This window comes from Onychomys torridus, unplaced genomic scaffold (assembly GCF_903995425.1).
Source record: "Onychomys torridus unplaced genomic scaffold, mOncTor1.1, whole genome shotgun sequence".
Lineage (NCBI taxonomy): Eukaryota > Metazoa > Chordata > Mammalia > Rodentia > Cricetidae > Onychomys > Onychomys torridus.
In genome coordinates, this window is record NW_023413128.1 from 12,987 (window position 1) to 25,972 (window position 12,986).

The window sequence follows — 12,986 nt, forward strand, 5'->3', positions numbered from 1 at the left end:
GTACATACACACACATACATATTCATATATGAATTAATTGGAATGCCTTACTGGCTGCAGCTCAAAAATTGCAATGTATAAATGGAAGGTTCATAAATCTAGTAGCTGCTCAATCACATGAAGCTGAGGGTCTCAGTTCTTTTGATATGCTGGATTCCTAAGGAAGTAGGCTTCAATGCCAGTTTAAGAATGGATGTGCTGTCAATGTGAAGTAAAACAGACAAAGAATGAATACATATCTTTCCTTTTTCTCTTGTCCTTCCATTAGAAGGTGTGACCAAGATTAAAGGTGTGTCTTCCCAACACTTCTCCAAATACAAGGCGGTGTGTATGTCTTTGCATTCAATTACATCCCTAGGAAGTGAAGACATTATAACTGCCTGAGTGTGGTGCCAAGGAGGGCTGAGATTACCCTGAACACAGAGGAAATGCTGGAAATAGAAAATCTTAGAAAATGAACAGGAAACACAGATGCAAGAATAAATAAAGGAATACAAAAGATAGCAAAGAGGATCTCTGGTATAGAGGATACAATAGAGGAAATGGATTCTTCAGTTAAAGAAAATACCAATGCCAAAAAAATTATATCAAACAATGTCCAAAAGTGGAACACCATAAAAATACCAAACCTACAAATAATAGGGATAGAGGAAGGAGAACAATAAAAACTCAAAGGCACAGAAAATATATTCAAAAAGATCATAAAAGAAATCTTTCCTAACTCAAAGAAGGATATGCCTATATAGATACAAAAAGCCTATAGAAAGAATACCAAACAGACTAGACTCCGCCAAAAATCCCTCTTGCCATATAATAATTAAATAACTAAATGTACAGAATAAAGAAAGAATATTAAGGGCAGCAAAGGAAAAAGGCCAAGTGACTTATAAAGGCAAACCCATCAGATTAACACCTGATTTCTCAATGGAGACTATGAAAGCGAGAAGGACCTGGACAGATATAATGCAGACACTAAAAGACCATGGATTCCAGCCTAGACTAATATACACAGCAAAACTTTCAATCATCATAGATGGAGAAAACAAGACATTCCAAGTCAAAGTCAGATTTTAACAATATTTATCCACAAACCCAGCCATACGGAAAGCACTAGAAGGAAATTTCCAAACTAAGGAAGTCAGATACACCCTCCAAAACACAGGCAATAGGTAACACCACAGCAGTAATCCCCCAAAGAAGAGGAGTATACACACACTACCACCAAAAATAACAGGAACTGACAATCATTGGTCATTAATATCCCTTAATACCAATGGATTTAATTCAGCTATTATTCACAATCTGCTAAATAGGATTATCTGGACTGCTCAACAAAATTATCTACATATCTTCAAGGCTCATAAACTGCTGACAGTATATACAAAGCAAGAATAATACAGGAACTATGAACTCAAATCTGGTTAGGTAGACAGACACTAAGCCTTGCAAGAAGATCTCAGGTGAAGAAGAAAACATGGACAGTACACATACTAACTTAGAAGATTTAGGTGGATCTAATGAGACCCTCTCCCTAGACCAAATACTACAGGAAACTAGTGACTGTTGAGGGTGAGAATTGATTTTTCCCAAGGATGATTCTCCTAGTTGACTTTCAAAAAAAATAAAAGGAGTCTACCATGAAATCATATAAAGAGAAGAATTACCAAATGGATTCAGTAGCTCATATTTATTCATGTGCATAGACATATAAATATATATGCAATAGTAATATCAAAAGGTAAGCAACTAGTTTAAGACAGAGTAAGGGAAGGCATGCAGCAAGCTTTCTTTTGAGCAACCAAACAGCTCCCCAAATCATGATACAGAGACTGCTTAATAGTTATGAATGCTTCTTTTCACATGGTTTATGGAACAAAATGTGGATTCTGCCCTTTTTACATACCCAACACTATGCACACATTAGAAATCTCTGCATATTAGAAATTTCTTTTGTCCCCTAAAACTAAACTTCACCCATATCACACCATTGTGGCTGCTGGTAGATGAAAGTTAGTAGCATTCAAATCACATATTGCTGAAAGATGATCCCATCACTATCTTTACTACCAGTTTCTAAATTATTTGTAACATTTATAAGACAAGCATGAAAGTGGAGTGCAATGTTCAGAATTTCTAGAAACCAGAAGTTTTCCAAACTGCCATCCTGCAGGCGTGCCTGTGTGTGCAACTTGACAGTGATATTTCAAGCATCATATCCTCCTGTAGAGTATTCCCACACTCAGGGAGGCTCAGAGGAGAAGGAATACTGCCCAAGTCACCACATGGAGGAACAGAACACAGTCTGGCTCATGGTCCATCCAAGTCCCTACAGAAATTACAGTTCAGCAGACCTGCTCAGAACATGCTACACTCACCATGGCATGGCTTATGGTCTATCTTATGACTCCCTACAGCAAAAGCAGAGGAGAATCCAGCAAAGAACCTGGAAGTTCCCTCCTGCTGGTTCTCTTCATTGCTAACCCAACCCCAGAGTCCCTCTTCAGCTAGGACAACTCAGCTGGGCTATATTCATGACATTAATAGATTCCCTACTGTGTGAGAAGAGATAAAAAACCTCAGAGAGAAAAAAAAATCTTCCCAGGTATCTCCTTCTACATTATGGTTGGACAGGACACTAACCTGGGAATTTGGTAATTTAGTGATATCCTCCAATCTCACAGAGCATTTCTGGGTGCACATTCCTTTACACAGTCAATGTCCAGTGCAGACAACCTTTTGCATCATAGCTGGGACATCCTGCAACTGAACACATGTCACATTCAAGCAGTAACTTGTTAAACAAAGGGAGGCATTGGAGTAGAACACAATGAAGGGTCTACAGGAGGGGTTGGAGGTAGGGAAGACATAGTGATAATAATGTAAGTATTATCCCATACAATTCTGTTCAATAGTTGAAACAGGCTTTATGACTATGTGCTCCAGGGACTAGGGATTTGGAACAGAGCACACCAAGTATTACTCACACCATGTATCTTGAGTTATACAACTTAAACTTGGGAAGTACAGGCATGTTAGGCAGGAGCACACCATTTTTATCCAGTTCCACTACTTAGGTTCAACTGGTGCAACCACTCTAATTTGGTTTCACAAACATTCAGTTCTTTATCTTGATTCTTGATTATCTGGTCCAATAATGCAAGATATGGCTGGTCAGAACATTTATTGATCAGTAACCTTACTTAAGCCATTACTCACTGCTAAGGTCAACTACTATCACAACACAAAAGTTTAACATCTTTTTTGCTCATCCCTCTCTGTGCTGTGACTACACCTGCTTGACAGCTGGTTAGTGAACTCAATTCTTATACAAGTCCCATTTCATTTGTAAATTCACAATAAAATCTACAGAAGTTGGAGGATACTCATTCACTACTCTATTTTTCTTTCCCATAGACCAGTCAAGGCCTACCCTGGAAGGAGTTGCAGGACTATTTTTCCAGCACTGGCAGACAGAGACAAAATTAGGTGTTCAACACAATTCTCCATTATATAATGTGAGGCAAACCTGAGCTACAGAAGATATTGACCTGAACCAAGGGTTCAAAACCTTCCTAATGCTGAGACTCCTTAATACAGTTTCTCATGATGTGGTGAACCCCAAGTATAAAATTATATTCACTGTTTCTTCATAACTCTATTTCTGTTCCTGTTATGAATTTTAATATAAATATCTGCATTTCCTGACAGTCTTTGGCCAGTCTTGTGATAGGGTCATTTGATGCCTCAAAAGGAGATATGACCTTCAAGGTTGAGAAGCAATGCTATAAAATGATATAAATAAATACATAAACAAAGAACAGTTGAAAAATAGAACAATTTTCTCTTGTTTTTAGATTTATTTGTTTATTTTATATACAGCATTCTATCTGCACAGATGCCTGTATACCAGAAGAGAGCACCAGATCTCATTAGGTGGTTGTAAGCCACAATGGGGCTGCTGGGAATTGAACCTGGGACCTCGGGAAGAACTATTAGTTCTCTTAACCTCTGAGCAAACTCTCCAGCCAGAAATAAAATTTTTAAACTGGGAAACACAGAAAAATATATTAGTAATGCATTAAAGGAAAATGAATATTAAAATGATATCAATAATTGATGTTTAAAAATGATAAATAAAATTGAAAGCATATGTAGATATACTGACTTTGAAATGGAGTAGCTACCTCCATGGTAGATTAAATACCGTTAATAAGGGACTGTATGATTTTGTCCCATGTAAAATGTTAGCCATGGAGTGCTGTAAGCTAACACATGGATTTACAGAAAATGGCCTGTATCTCACACCTCTCAGCTGATTTTACTGTATCAACCATGATTGAACATATCTGCATAGGACTGTTTGCTAGTTGGAAACTGAATACTTAGTAGTTCAAGCTATCCTCCATAAACTGTACATCTGTCAATACTGTCTGTCTTCATCCACATGGAAGGAATTAATGCATGCTGGGAAATTACAGAGAAAGTCACTCACTCGGCCCCATCAGTCCTTCTTTTTAATGGAGACTCTGCAGCTCCAAGCACTCAACTGCAGTCTATGATCAAGTTATTGCCTAATCTAATGCCCCCTGCAGTGTACACAATGGCCCATCTCCCTGTCTGCAGGCCACACCCCTGTCTGCAGGCCAATTCCACTCTATCTCCTGTGGTGGTATTGTGTTCCCCAAAATATTGTGTGTTCCCCAAAATATTGTATGTTCCCCGAAAAAAACTTTCTCCGGTCAGAGAACAGGATGGCCACAATATTAAGACTGGAGAGAGACTCCACCAGCTGCCGCCATGAAAAGCAACATGTAAAGACAGTGGTAAGCCACGAGCCATGTGGCAAAGTATAGACTAACAGAAATGGGTTAATTTAAGATAGAAGAAGTAGATAACAAAAAGCCTGCCACTGCCATACAGTTTGTAAACAATGTAAGTTTCTGTATGTTTACTTGGTTGGTTCTGAGCATCTATGGGCCTGGCAGGTGAGAGAGATTTGTCCTGACTCTAGGCCAGGCAGGAAAACTCTAACTACAGTAAAAGCAGAGACACTTAGGGGTATTCTTACTGCAATGTCAGGCAGAAACATATATAACTTATAAAAATGATGGAAAGAAATGCCTCTGGCTGGTTCATCATGTACCTCAAGGTCTTAGCTGAAAACCAATAAATGACACACTGAAAAATATATTGATTAGAAGCATATGCAACCTGTCAATCTTGATGTTCATTCTAAGACATAACTGTACCAATGCCATTCTCACAAATGGAAAAAAATAGAGAATAAAAATACAGAAAAAATCAAGGAAAGTCACTGAACAATACTGTATGCTCAGTTCTTAAATGAATGGTTACAATGAACTATATTAACCTCAGAATGAAGCAACTTTTGTCTCTAAGCAGTCTGCCTCAGTGGAAGGCCACATCTCTTCCATGGAAGACCATAGGGGCATCATTTTAACTAGCCCTGGATGCAGACTATCTTAGGGCTCTGACATCACTGTAGAAAATTCCATTCTTCTCTTTTTCTAACTTAAAAAAAATTAAATTATATCGGTGTTTTCCATGCACGTGTCACTGCACAGTACTTACAGAGGCCAGAAGACAGCAGGAGATTCAGGAACTGTACTTATACTAAATGGGTAGCTATCATGTGGGTTCTAGAAAGAGAACCTGAGTTCACTGTCACAAGACAGTGTTCTTAATTACTAAACCAGCTCTCTAGCCCCTTTTTACTTAAGCTTCAATTCCATCAATTATTAACTAAAACATACTATATCGCTTCCTCCTTTATTTCTTCATTTATTCCCTTCACAAATACCTTCTAAATTTTTCCTTGTTAAGTGGGGGTAAATAAGTATGTTGAAATACATGAAAACAATCTGCTGCATTCAATGTTGTTGATTATACATATATGGATAGTTGGCTGACCTTGTTGTATTGAACAGATAATTAGAGAACTCATCCCTGCCTCATCCTCTCAAATGAAGGAGAATTCAACTTTACAATCAGTATCATGTGTCTGACCCTGACTAGGCTGCCTTGGACAGGAAACATAATCAAGACTAGAAAACTAAGGGAAGAAAATACCTTAGCAGTTAAGAGCACTGAAGAAGATTCTTTCAGAGCTTTCATTTTCCATTCCTAGTACATATAGAAACTCACAACTATCAATAACTTTAAGACTTAGACCATAAAAACTATTTTCCAAGCTGTGGTAGTGTGCTCTTTTAGTAATAACAATCAGGACACAGAGAAGGAAGATTGCTGTGAGATTCACAGCCTGTGCTACATAGTCTATACACACACACACACACACACACACACACACACACACACACAGTAAAAGAACAAACCTTAATAAAATAAAAGTATAGGAACATCAAAAATTGTAACAATTTAATATCTATGAAAGTCATTTCAAGTGTCTGCCACTGGTACCCATAGAACCATTTTCAAAAATATGTGTGGCCAAGCATGCAAGCATATGTCATCAATCCCAGCCACTGATGGAAACTGATTACTTAGTGGTGAGCCTCCACCATACCATGTGACCTGAACTGCCCATCATGAGTGGGGTGTTATAAAACCCACCAAGTCATAAAGTAGGAAATGTACAACTCCATTCCATTATCAAATGTAAGTAGTATACAAGTGCTTGTGCCCAAGCAGGCCTTGAAGGCACAAGAAAGCTACATGAAGAGGTTGCCCAAATGCCTATGATTTCTACTCCTATTACAAGGCCTTCTGCCAAGCATGCACCTATAGGCTCATGGGTTTTTCCCATGATTAGTTGAAGAAGTAAGAGAAGACTAGGGTCAGTTGATGGTCCTGTACCTTATGCAGGTACCACCCAGAAGTGGACAGAAGCAGCATTTCAACACCATTTTTGGATAAGCCTGAAAAATATTATTGAAGGTTGTAGGGGGCCCAAAAGAGCTTGAGTACACAGCTGCCAGGAAAGGGTTAGGGAACTAGGTACTGCTGCCATGACAGGCTTACTGGTAGACAACAATTGAATCCATAAACAGACACCACTCAGGGATCCACCCACAAATGGGCCAGCTACTGAGGGAAAAGTATCTGACAATCCTTACATTCCAAACATTCCATAAGAATAGATCAAGATTGCCAGATGTCTGTGTGAGGGTGTCTGGCCCCCTAGACCTTGAGCTACTGACAGTTGTGATCTGCCATGGGAGCGCTAAGTATTAATTAATGAATGCCGACAAGATTGAACAAATAAGTAGCATTCCACTAACTTACAGGAACCTATCAACTTGATCCAAACAAATAACCTAATCTTGCCATGTATCTAAGAGCTCATACACTTTCATAAATTTTTCATCAGAAATAACAGCCAAACCTATGTTTCACTGTTCCCATGTTCATTAGCTTTACACAATATAAAGGTATTCTCTGCAAATGTTTATGACCTGGTACTGAAGTATTTGCTAAGAGTATTTCAGATATGTAGAGTATAAATTGAAAATTAGAATTTAAAAGTATATAAATTTAATTGACTGGGAACCCCAGTGTATAATTCAGGGTTCTCCAGAGACACAGAACTTGTGGAATGAATCTCTCTGTCTCTCTCTTTCTGTACCTATCTTTCTCCCTACTGCCTATCTATCCATGTGTCATTCTATCAATATCTCTGTGTGCATATATATGTATACACATATGTAGAGAGCTGCATGTAGCCTCACCCTAAAGATGGCGCTGGCTTCCACCCTCTGCCTTCCCGATGGCAAGCACTCTTTGTGGTAAACAGCTCCTTATTTGGCTATGGCTGGATTCGTGTGCTGCTGGCATATGCGTGGACCTGTGGACAGTGCCCACATGGCTGATTGGGGTTGGTAGCCCAGACCTACTTAGGTGCTGGGAGAGGCTTGCCCCGGGGGAGAGACATGGCAACTAACAAGGGTCTAAATAAACTGTATTAAGAAGAGTCCCGTTGTTGTGTCATCCTTGCTGGTTGAGGCAGGCGTGACAAGTGGTGGCCAGTATGGGGAAAACGGAGAAACAAACGTACGGGGACATTCAACGTCTCTCTGTGGGACTCAGAACTTTTTATAGTCAGGCGGTATACCGGCAAGTCCTCAGAAAAAACTGAGGATCCACAACAAAAGCGGGTTTTTACGCTCACCTGTAGACAAAGGGGGAGCAGGATAGTAGAGCCGTGACCAAAGCAGACGGGTAATTTAGTAGAGCCGCGACAAAAGCGGACAGGTAATTCAATAGAGCTGCGACCAAAGCGGGCAGGTAATTTGCATAACAAAACAAGCAGGTGAAACCGGAGGGCTGGGGCTGTTCTGTAAAGGCTCCGAGAAACCTCCGAGAAATTTCTCAAATTGAGGAAAGAAACAAAAATATACTAACATGGGCGCTTCCTCCTCGCACCCAATTTTTCTGGCTCTTAATGAGCTGCTTCTCTCTAAGAAATTAAAAATAAAAAAAACACACCCTAGAGCGGTTTCTGGAACAGTGTGATGTAGTTGCTCCTTGGTTTGCAATTTCAGGAAGCCTCACAGTGCCTTCCTGTGAGAAAATTGGGAAGAGACCTAGATTTGGATACTGGAGCAGATCTCAGTATCATAGCTAGCAAAGATTGGCCTCGAGGTTGGCCTATACAGGCTTCCTCACAAATATTGCAGGGATTGGGTTATGCCAGTGTTCCAAATATTAGTGCAAATTTGTTAAATTGGCAAGATTCAGAAGGTCACTCTGGAGTTATGCAACCCTTTGTCCATGATCATGATAACATGTGGGTAGGAGAAGCAATTTCAAGAGGTTTGAGGAATGTCAGATGTTTTGGATGTGGAAAGCAAGGACATTTGAAAAGGGACTGTAAACAGGGCACTTCAAGAAACAATGTTTCTTCAAGGAACAATGGCAACAGAATGCCCCTTCCTTCTGGAGTATGTAGAAGGTGTGGTAAGGGAAGACACTGGACCAATGAATGTAGACCAACAAGGGACAGACAAGGGAATACTTTGCCTCAGTCTTTGGGAAACTCCCAGAGGGGCCTCAGGCAGGCCCCTAAAGTGAATCCAGTACAGACCTTTCCTGCAATCATAGAGGAGACCCCTACTCAGAGCATTTAAATAACCAAATGCCTATTGGAATATACCAGGCTACTCAGAGTAATGGAACTACTGAGACAGAGAGAACAGAAAATTCAGGAGAAACCATAAAGAAATTTTTTTGGCAAACTTCTATAAATGAACAAAGGCCAAAATTAACAATAAAAATAAATGGTGTTTTGTTGTCTGGTCTTGTAGACACAGGTGCTGATGTGACCATAATTGCACCAGAATTTTGGCATCCATCTTGGCCTCTTCAGGAGGTAAATGTTCAACTGTTAAGAATTGGAACATTATCTCAAGTTAAACAGAGTGCAAGATGGCTCGAATGTATAGGCCCAGAAGGACAGAGAGGCAGATTAAAACCATATGTGGCTAACATAGCCATGAACCTGTGGGGTCGAGACCTGTTACAACAATGGAATACTCAGATTAACATCCCTCCAACCTCAGAAATAAATCATAAACTAGCACATGTTTCTGAGAGAAATATTAGAAGGTATTATTCTAATGAGTGGTCACCAGCCATCCATATTATCCAAGAACAGGGCACAAAAACTGATGATCTTCCAAAGACACCAACAGCTCTATCTTTAAAATGGTTAACAGACAAGCCTGTATGGGTTCATCAATGGCCTTTAACAACAGAGGAACTCAAGGCTTTAGAAGAGCTGGTAAAAGAACAGTTAAATGCTCAGCATATTGAATAATCTACTAGCCCATGGAATTCTTCTGTATTTGTTATTAAAAAGAAATCTGGTAAATGGAGAATGGTAACAGACCTTAGAGCAATTAACAAAGTAATTCAGCCAATGGGCTCTCTACAATCTGGAATTCCTTTGCCTACTCTGTTACCTAAAGGATGGCCTCTCATAGTTATCGATTTAAAAGACTGTTTCTTTTCAATACCCTTACAAGAAAAAGACAGAGAAAGATTTGCTTTCATGGTGCCTACTTACAATAATTCTCAACCGGTAAGAATATTTCAATGGAGAGTCCTCCCACAGGGAATGTTGAATAGTCCAACCTTCTGCCAATATTTTGTACAACAGCCCTTGGAAGTGATATGTAAAAAATTTCCTAAATCTATAATTTATCATTATATGGGTGATATTTTACTAGCTGACTCAAATGCAGATACTTTAGAAAGGATGTTTGAAGAAGTAAAGAAAATATTGCCTTGCTGGGGAATACAAATTACACCTGAAAAGATACAAAGAGGAGATTCTATTAATTATTTAGGATATAAAATAGAGCTACAAAAAATTAGACCTCAAAAGGTACAAATTAGGAGAAATCGCCTACAGAATCTTAATGACTTTCAAAGATTATTTGGGGACACTTCTCATCTACGAACTATTGTTGGGATAAAAAATGATGAACTGAATAATTTGTTCAAAACCTTAGAAGGTGACAAGGACATAAATAGTCCAAGAGAATTATCACCTGAAGCTGAGAAAGAATTGGCCTTGGTAGAAAAAAAGTACATGAAGGACATGTAGATCATATTGATCAAAACCTGGATTGCATTTTGGTTATTTTACCTTCTAGGCATTCTCCTACAGGAATATTAATGCAGAGAGAAGATATTATATTGGAATGGATATTTTTACCAAATAAACCAAATAAAAAATTAAAAACTTATGTGGAAAAAATTTCTGACTTAATTTTGAAAGGAAAATTGAGACTTCGTCAATTAGCGGGAATAGACCCAGTAGAAATTGTTGTACCTTTAACTAAAGAGGACATTGAAAAATTATGGACAGAAAGTGAATCTTGGCAAAGCGCTTGCAGTAATTTTTTGGGAGAAAATAACAGCAAATAACCTAAAAGCAATAGAATTGATCTTATAAAGAGAGCTGATTGGATCTTGCCTCAAATTTTATGTGAAAAACCCATATCTGGAGTTTGGACTTTTTATACAGATGTCAACAAACAAGGAAAGGCAGGTTACAAATCAGAAAATTTAAGTAAAGTTGTTCAAAGTCCTTATAGTTCAGTTCAAAAATCAGAATTGTATGCTATTCTGTTGGTATTAATGGATTTTTCAGAACCTCTCAATATAGTTACTGACTCTCAGTATGCTGAAAGAGTGGTATTACATATTGAGACTGCAGAATTTCTTCCTGATGCTTCAGAATTAACTTCACTATTTATTCAATTATAAGCTACAATCAGGGAAAGGAATCATCCTTTATATATAATTCACATCCAATCCCATACTGGTCTGCCAGGCCCTCTAGCACAAGGTAATGATGACATTGATAAATTATTGATAGGAAATGTGCTGGATGCCTCAGAATTTCATAAGAAACATCATGTCAATAGTAAAGGTTTAAAAAAGGATTTTTCCATAACCTGGCAACATGCCAAGGAAATTATAAAGAAATATCCTACTTGTTCCTTCTACAATCAGACACAATTACCAGCAGGATGTAACACAAAGGGTACTCAGAGGAATGAAATCTGGCAGATGGATGTGTTTCACTTTGCAGAATTTGGAAAATTGAAATATGTACACCATACTATCAATACTTATTCAGGAATTCAATGGGCAACTGCTTTGAGTTCTGAAAAAGCTGATTCTGCAATCACTCATTTGCTAGAAGTTATGGCCGTCATGGGTATGCCTGCACAAATTAAAACTGACAATGCTGCAGCATATGTCTCTATTAAAAAGAGGCAGTTTTTTGCTTATTATAATATAAAGCATATTACAGGTATACCACATAATTCTACAGGCCAAGCAGTTATAGAAAGATCAAACAGAACTCTAAAGGAAATGATAAATAAACAAAAATGGTTAACAAAAACCCCCAGAAATAGACTGCACAATGCTCTATTAACTTTGAATTTTCTCAATGATAATGAGAAAGGAACAACAGCTGCAGAGAGACATTGGTTAATAGAAAAAACTACAGATTTAAATAAGCCTATATACTTCAGGGATGTACTGACCTCAGAATGGAAACCAAGGTATGTGTTAGGTTGGGGACGGGGTTTTGCTTTTGTTTCTGCAAGAGAAGATAAGCTGTGGGTACCATCAAACTGATAAAGGTTCGATTTGAACAAGAGAGACCTCTTAATTAGAAGAGGTGATATTTCATCAACCAACATGACCATCCAGTTTAAACTCACTTATACCATTAATACAGGCCTTTTCATTTAATCAGATGTAACTTTCCAAAAGGGGACCTCCCCAAAATTAGCCTTGGGGAAGGGTTTTTGTTTTTCTCTTTTAGGAGAATGAAGGCTAAGGAATCTGAAGAACACTGGACAAATGAGACAACTGAAGAAAAGGACAAAACATCTGTCCAAGAAAAAAGAGTAAAATGGCCTATTGATGTATCATCTATAAAATTTCATAAATCTTTCTAAATATTTGTTTCTGCTCTTCTCTAAAAAATTAATACTCTTGGTCGTCTTGTAGTCCCAGTTCAATAAAGTCTTCAAGCTGATTTTTGAGTTGGAGAATGGCTCTCTCCTCCTTTAAACTCAAGCATGTTGTTAAAAGGAAAATGGTAACTCCCTGTATCATACCAGAAGAAAGAGCCATCTTCTGACATGGGACAGGAGAAAAACCAAATTAATTAAGGGACTATTCTATTACTAATCTCAATTCTTTGATTCTATTCTGATTCTTTAAACTTTTCTTAAAGTATGAATTTTATATCAAAATTTACAATATATATATATGTATATATATATGTATATATATATGTATATATATATACATATATATATATTAAACTTTGTTAAGATAATAATGGTCATATAGTGTACTAATTAATTCTAGAGAAAAGGCTTCAATTAGCTGCCTATACATGTCTTTGTGTTTGAGTTTCTTTTCTGTTTTCTGCAGGAAATCACGGCTAGGCCTAATTGCAACTGAAATCTCCA